Raw genomic sequence first — 8,289 nt, 5'->3', positions numbered from 1 at the left:
CTTTCTTCCTTTAACATTTCCGTAATCCTCTCTGCATGCCTAGCTCGTTGATAAACTTCCTCCATATTGCCTGGCTCACCAGCTGCAAGCCTCTCCTTAATATTTGTGCTTAAACCCTTCTCAAACCTCAATGCCAGAATCTCCTCTATGAAGTTCAAACCTGACACATACTTAGCCAACTCCATGAAGTTGTGATAGGTCTCCAGTGTTATCTCATTAGTCGTATTAAAAGCATCGAATCCAGCTCTCATCTTGATCCTAATATACTCCGGGATAAACACAGCTCGCATAATCTTTTTAAATCCCTTCTACTTCATGTAAGTATCATTGTTCCCCGCACTAGCTACTCTTATAGCTTCCTTATTGTGATTTCACCGGAATTCTACTTTCCCCTTCAGGTAGAAAGCAGCCTGATCCACTTGCATCTCCGCAAGACAACTCAGCAATTCAAAAATATTGTCAAACTCCCAGCATCAATCTCTAAGAAATGATGGTTCACCTACTCCATCATACTTCATCGGGTTGTGCCTTGCGATAGCAGCACTCATCTTTGCAGGATCCTGGCCCAGCGCCTTAGACTTCAATGCAACAGTAAAGCCACATTCATAGATATCAGTCTATCAATCTCTTCTCGTGACATGGTGGTGGGTGTAGATTTCATATGAGTCATGATTCATTAAGAAGTAAAATAAAAACGTAAGCTTTCACTTAGAAAATTTGGGCATAAGGTTTAAAATAACATTCCTGCAAACAAAACGTGTGGTTGACTGATCTGGCCCATGCCCAGCCATTCACGGTGACACCACTCCCTCACGGCCATCCATGGTCCAACATAACTCACGGCCAAGCCGTACACCACCCCTCATCATATATCATGAAATTAACATCTTTATAGCTAAATAACAATATCTAAGCATGGTTTCGGGGCAACCCATTCCGCATATCACTAGACATGAAAATTTCTAATTCACATAACATGTTCATCAATACATTTAAAACATCCAATTAACTATATTAACATATTCTTACTCATATGTAAGTTCAATCGATAAATAAATTCACAAGATACTTCATATGATAATCCAATCATGAACATTTCAACACCACAATCACCCACATCACATGGCCCTAGCCAATCTCACTGTCATCACAATGTACTTACCTCAATCCCACATCCTGCAACAAGGTTAAAATTTTCTAATTTTAAACAATTATTGACCCTTACAAAAATACAACCTCCTTTCTAAATACCCTAATCTCTTTTATCCCTTCCCCAGGTGACTGGTTCAAAACTAAGAGGGCCAAGGTTTAGAGTGAGAGGCCCTACTCGTACTAAGCCAAATGGAGCTCCTAACAGTTTCTACCCGGGTTCATTTTATTTAGACACATCCGGAGTTCATTATTGTTTATTGGTTTAGGCTTTAGGAACATTCTCTCTGATACCATTTTGTAACACCCTATTTATCAAGAGTCTCACCAAGGCATTCCTAGATAAATATAATTGTTACCATCTCAGTTTCCTGAGGCAGTGATTACAACGATAACAAACCAAAGTACTTTATTAACTCAAGTTGGTCATGGAGGAAAGCTTGTCAAATTGAAGATATTTTTATGCCTCTTTTGGAAGATAGCTCTGGTTTAAAAAGGAATTACATTGTGAAGAAGGGATATCAATGGCTACAACCAGTTTATGCAGAGGTAGAATGGGCTCCATAGATCCTGAACAATTGGTTAATGCCCAAGCATGGCTTTATCAGCTAGGTGATGGCGCATAATAGACTCTTGATGCAGGATAGATTAGTTCATATGAAGATAATTTAGGTTAACAGGTGCTACTTATGTGAGTTGCAGGCTGAGTATCATTCCCATTTGTTTTTCAGCTATTGTTTTAGTACTAAATGATGTGCACTGGTAAGTGTCTAGCGTCATGAGAGACAATTTGCACTAAACAACATTCAATGGTGGACAAGGAAGAGATTTCACTCTATGAGCAAGAAGAAGATTATTATGGGGGTTATACTGGCTGATGTGATGTATCATATATGGGCAGCTTGAAATAAATGTCGTATGGCTAACACTTTAATCAGACCAGAGTATTTACTGAAGCAAGTTAAGTATGATGTTAGGTTGAGAATCAAAAATTGTAAGTTTAATTGTAAGCCTGTAATCCCCTATAAAATCTAGTGCAAAACAGTGGCGGAAATACTCTCGAATGGGATTAAATACACAATGATAAAACAAAATAACCAAACTCGAATTAAAACAAATATAATCCACCGAAAACATTCCCGAAAAGGTAGTCGATACAAATGCCAATTTTGCTAAAAAGGGCTAAAAATTAAAACCTCCAAAACATGGTTCTACAATCCAAAAGAAACGAAAATAAAAAGAGTAGGATCAACTACTCGCTAACTCACTCCTCGAATCCCAGCAAAACAAATACTTGTCATGTTATATACATAATAGCCACAATCAGTGGGGAGTAACTCACGCGTTCTCCCAGCCACATTTCATCAAGTTAAAGGAAAGCAAATGCCAAAACCACAATTATTTGAAATATGAAATATCAGTACATCAGAAAATGTTAAAAACATAAATAAGCATTTGAACAATTAAAAATCCAAATCTAGTCCAAAAACATTAAAGTAAAAGATACAATATCAAATACTCCTTATGGAAAACCAGTTTAGTATCTTAGTATAGATTTTCACTCGGACTATGCAAAAGTACCGCGGTTCCACAACTATAATAGGGCGGCGTCTTACTCCGCAGTGCGAGGTCCTAGTCTAAGTGTATGTACATAACTCCCGGGGTGTAACACTCCCAGACGACCACCGATGATAATCATCAGTTCTATAGCAAATGGCAAAACTAAGCATATCCTGAGTTTATTATTCTAAACCTTACACCTAACTGTTACATAAGTATTCAAAACCACTTCAAAATTGTTCATCATTCAAATCCTTTTAAAAGGAAACCTTCCCAGAAGGCAACTTCCAAAAATAGTAACTTTCCAAAAGTGGAAACTTTCTTAAAGTATAAACATTCTTGAAATAGTAACTTCCTCAAAATAGAAACTTAATAAAAATAGTAACATTCTAAAAATAGAAATTTGATAAATATAAAAGGTTACTAAAAGTAATAATATAGTAAAAATAGTAATTATTCGATATAGTAAACCATTAAACTAGGTATTATATCAAAATAGCTAATAATAGGCCTTGAGACATATATCCTAAATTAATGTATAAAATGTTGAATTCTTTTTATAAGAGGACACTAAAAGGAGAAATTAAATACATTTATAAATGGCAAAGGCTGAAATAGTCAAATAGACTTAACAAACAAAATTTACAGCTTTCCAAAAACAGAACAGTCCTGCTATAAAAATCATAACTAATTCTTGTAAAATCAAAATGAAGCAAGGCCAATTGGGTTGGATTCCTAAGATACTTAGCTACAACCTTTGTGAAATAAACATTTTCCAAATGATGACCTTAACAGTGGTTTAGAAACTGATCTTTAAAGTCTGACAGAAATCGCCGCACAAAATGTATCGGTTTATAAAACGGGTTTAACAAATCATTTTTGGGTAAAGTAAAATTATAAAATCATCTAGACTTTTCAAATTTTATTTACAAAGAGGACCCACAATAGTTTCAAAGTATAAAATAGGTTTTCGAAATAATCTTTGAGCTATTGTCCGTTTCGCGAGTATTTCAGTGCGCTGTTCATAAAATTTTATTGTGAACAAACGACACGTAAACAAATTACGAAATTTTACCGGTAGAATATAGACTTGGAATAAACATGAGTCTCTTTTAAATATTTTCAAAAACAAACATTTTGAGATGGAGAAATAAATTGTACAAAACGACAGACAGATTTGACAAAGTGATGAAACTTTATTAAAGACATTAATAAGAACAATATATAAAAATTTTGACACATACTATAACAATAGTCTCGGCCAATACTAGCTTTTTCAAATCCAATTATTCATTAATCTTAGAACATCGTAAATCATATTTTTCGAAATACACAAATTCAATTAAAATCATATTAAAACAAGTATAAAACATGCAACTACTCAATTCACTTAATAAAATATCGAGTCAGCCATCACGCGTTACCTTGTTTTAGATCCGAATCAATAAGCTATTCACTCTTGTATGGATCTCCTTGGTAACCTACAAAAACATTATGAATATATGCTGAAAACCATATAAAACGTTAATTAAAAGGAGGGGTTAAAGAGCAATCGTCTTACCCTTGAACTAAGGATGAAAATTGACTGAATTAGGATTAGAAAGTTGAAGAACAAATCAGGGCATAGAGTCTCGAATTACACGTCCAACAATGGGAGGAAAAGAGATTATGTATTTCTTATTTTTTAGCAAAAGGGAAGAATAATGAAATGTGGGATGTGTAAAGCATGAGAATAAAATCAAATGGGCAATATTGGTCAAGATTCACGGTTCACAAGATGGGAAATGAGCAATGATTTCCTCAACAGAATTGATCTTGTATAGTAAAAGAGGTAAGAAGTGCATTAGATTAATAATAGCCTAGAAAGAAATTGTACACCAAATAAAATAAGATGTGACAACTGCATAGAATATCACGGCAATAGCTTGGGTGCCAAGCCTTGGCATTTCGCAAATGTGATAAAAATTGACCATTTGAATAATAGTCGGTCCGTTACAGAAATCAGACTGAAATTCGACTAAGAACGGATTTAATTAAATCAAAACCATAAATCAAAGAATAAAAATTTAAATCTCATTAATAAAATAAAATATACGAGGTTAGAATTTTAATAAGAATAAAAAGGGTTCAAGAGAAATAAATTCCAAAGTCCAACAAATTAATTGGAAATAGAATTAGATTACGGATTAAATGAACAAATAAGACCAAGCTGAAATAATTAGAATGAATGATAAATTTCGAGAACAAAAGAAGGTTCGAGATATAAGAGAATTCAAGAACTCAAAGAGACAAAAAAAATATATTACTCGGGAATGAAATTCGAGTCATACAAGTTAAACCGTAACCGGAAATAAAATACAGTTACGAAAATAGATTAGAAAAATGGCGGATGTTATAACCTCCTCCACTAAAAGAAAGTTTCGTCCTCAAAACTGGAAGTAGAAAAACAAGACTTAAACATCAAACACTTTTTAAAACATTTCAGTTGAGAAAATCAAATCCAAAAATAAATCATGGTTGAGAAATGAACACAATTTAAACTAATTTTCAAAATCAAACTATTAGAAATCACTTGTCTCAACTCATGGAACGGAAGAATACCCGTCGTGAACAAGAACTCTATCATCCAAGATAAAAGCGAGTCAACATTTGATAAACCAAATCTCAAAACCAAACATTAGCAAGTACCAAACTAGTCACTAGACGTCTTTAATGACAAGTTCTAGCATCCAACCAACGCCGAAATTTACGAAAAATTTACTCTAACCCCTTGGACAAATTGAATTTTTTAAATACAACAAAACTTTTGAAAGTTCGTAAAGCATCCAAATATTTGAAACAATTCTGAAATATTTTCAAACGAGTTTTAAAAACATTTCAAGACAAGACAAAATTTAGATACTAACCAAGAGTAAAATGAAAAGGGAAGTTTAACACTTTGAAATCATAAATTTCCAAGATAATCAAAACATTATAGGAGTCAACCCTTGTATAAAATGAAATATTCAAGGAAAAAGTTTAAGCGTAAAATTTTTCAAACTTATGCCAAGATTAAGGTAGTAACAGCTGGAACATATGCTCGGGTGAAGAAGTGGGAAGGAGAGATTCAAGGGCTATACAAATCTCTATCAAGAATTATAGAAGAGGTTAAAGAACTTAAGATTCTTGGTACGACTCCTATATGGAACCCAAGCCTTCTCTATTTCCACCGAAAACATTACCAAGCTTATTAACACCATGCAACTAAGTTGTCGAGCTTAAAGTTGTGAGACTACCCAAACTATTTCCTCCAATACTGACTAGTACAACTTCCATCCAAAGCAATACATAACGGTTCCACCTCTTACAATATCATGGAAAAAAAAAATCCATCAAATACTTTTAACATCCAACCGACTAACTAAATTCCTCAAGTTATTAAATCCATAAGACTTCTCAAGACACAGAACACAAAACCGATATCATCGTCTAACAAAGATAAAAGTCTCTTAGGAGTCCATCAAGTTTCTAATTATAACACTGCAACAACTAGTGGTTACTAGTTCAAAAAGTCCACAATCACATTAATCTAGTGGTTCTCAACTAAAAAATTCCTTTAAAGTAGTTCGCACTCTAAAAGTCCTCAAAACAATACTTTTACTAAGGTCGAGACCTCAAAATATAAAAGGTACAATATCCTCAACTTCAAAGTCTTAGATTCCTCAAATCAATACCATCAATCTATAATACGATTGTGCAAGGACACTCCTTCGTCTCAGGGTTAACATTAATCAACTCAAATAAAGATAAGTCGTATAACCAAAAGTTCAAAGGTTACAACCTTACATCAGAACTCAACAATCTAAATCCATAAGAATCAAAACTGAGATTAATCTAGGTCAACCAATAATAATAGATGGTTGCTATAAAAACCTTAATCACATCTAGACCAAAATATGCAAGTTGCTAATACTTCAAATCCAACATCTAAGCTAAAATCCAAACTCCATAATCCACTAGCCATTATTCAAGTTAATCCTTAAGGAATGAAAGCTCTTACAAGATAAACATTAGAGACAATACTTACTATCCACAAACCATAAGTAACAAGGCTCCACTAAACCTAACACGCACTTAACTTCCACACAGTTCACCAAGAAAGGATCCGTCTAACCAATGAATCTCAAGAGAATAATTAAATAGCAGAAGAGGAAGAATCGTTAACAAAGATTCATTCACCAAAATAGGAGATGAAGATTTGTTACAGTGAAGGAAGAGGAACCTTTATTGTAGACTAACAAGATCTGAGATCAAAGAAGGAATCTTCACGCTTTCCGAGTTGCAAGAGTGCTCACTGGTTTACTCCATCTTCTTGCAGAGATATAAACACACAAGTCTTGGGTCGCTCCATCTAACGAATCCATAGTGTAATCATATCTTGGTCTACTTCACCATCGTGAAACTTGAGTCTACTCTTGGTCATCTAGTCTGCAGCTTGAACAAAACTGAATCTGGCTCAAAACCACCATTGTATCTTCCTTGCAGTACCAAGTTCTCGTTCTTTCATCATTTTCGTCGGGAAACAAGACATAAATTCAATGCTAGTCATTGAGTTACACAATCACATAATCAAGCAAACAAGTCCTTATTTCTTTCTACCCATATCTCACTAATATATTTTTAACTCGTCAAGTCATTTTTAGTCTTTTTGCCTAAAGATCAAAATGTGAGCGTCGGGAGCAATATTCTCTGATACCAACTGTAATCCCCTATAAAATCTAGTGCAAAACAGTAGCGGAAACACTGTCGAATGTGATTAAATACACAATAATAAAACTAAATAACCAAACTCGAATTAAAATAAATATAATCCACCGAAAACATTCCCTAAAAGATAGTCGACATATATGCCACTTTTACTAAAAAGAGCTAAAAATTAAAACCTCTAAAACATGGTTCTACAATCCAAAAGAAACGAAAATAAAAAGAGTAGAATCAACTACTTGCTAGCTCACTCCTCGAATCCCAGCAAAACAAATACATGTCATGTTATATACATGACAGCCATAATCAGTGGGGAGTAACTCAGGCGTTCTCCCAGCCACATTTCATCAAGTTAAAGGAAAGCCAAATTGAGTAAAAAAATGGATAGAAAATATTATGGAGTCATGAACGGATAGTTGACTTGTGGCTATACTGTTAAATTGTATGTTTGGTGATTTGGTTTAAATGAAAAGCCTACATTCCCCCATCCCCCCCCCCGATGTGTGTATTTTATATAAGTTTTTTACCTCATTTTTACACGCATTTCTGTGTTATTTATGTGACGTATAGCTACAAATGCCCCCGAATAGTCTACTTTGGTCCGTCTTGTGTAAATTGCAGGTACGGACCGGAAAGGAGCAAAATCGAGCCTAAACTTGTCCCATTTGCATGCATTTTTGGGGAATAAGGAATCGGAGCTTGAAGGCCATCACTTAGAGACGCGTGAGACGACCTTGGAAGGTGCCAAGGAATTCATATATGCTAATGTAGCTCGATCGACCAGTTTTGCTACATTATGTGGTCGATCAAATGCTTTATCCATCAAGAATCACTCGA

This window comes from Silene latifolia, chromosome 3, assembly GCF_048544455.1.
Source record: "Silene latifolia isolate original U9 population chromosome 3, ASM4854445v1, whole genome shotgun sequence".
In the NCBI taxonomy this organism is placed as follows: domain Eukaryota; kingdom Viridiplantae; phylum Streptophyta; class Magnoliopsida; order Caryophyllales; family Caryophyllaceae; genus Silene; species Silene latifolia.
Note: the sequence above shows the minus strand (reverse complement) of the source record.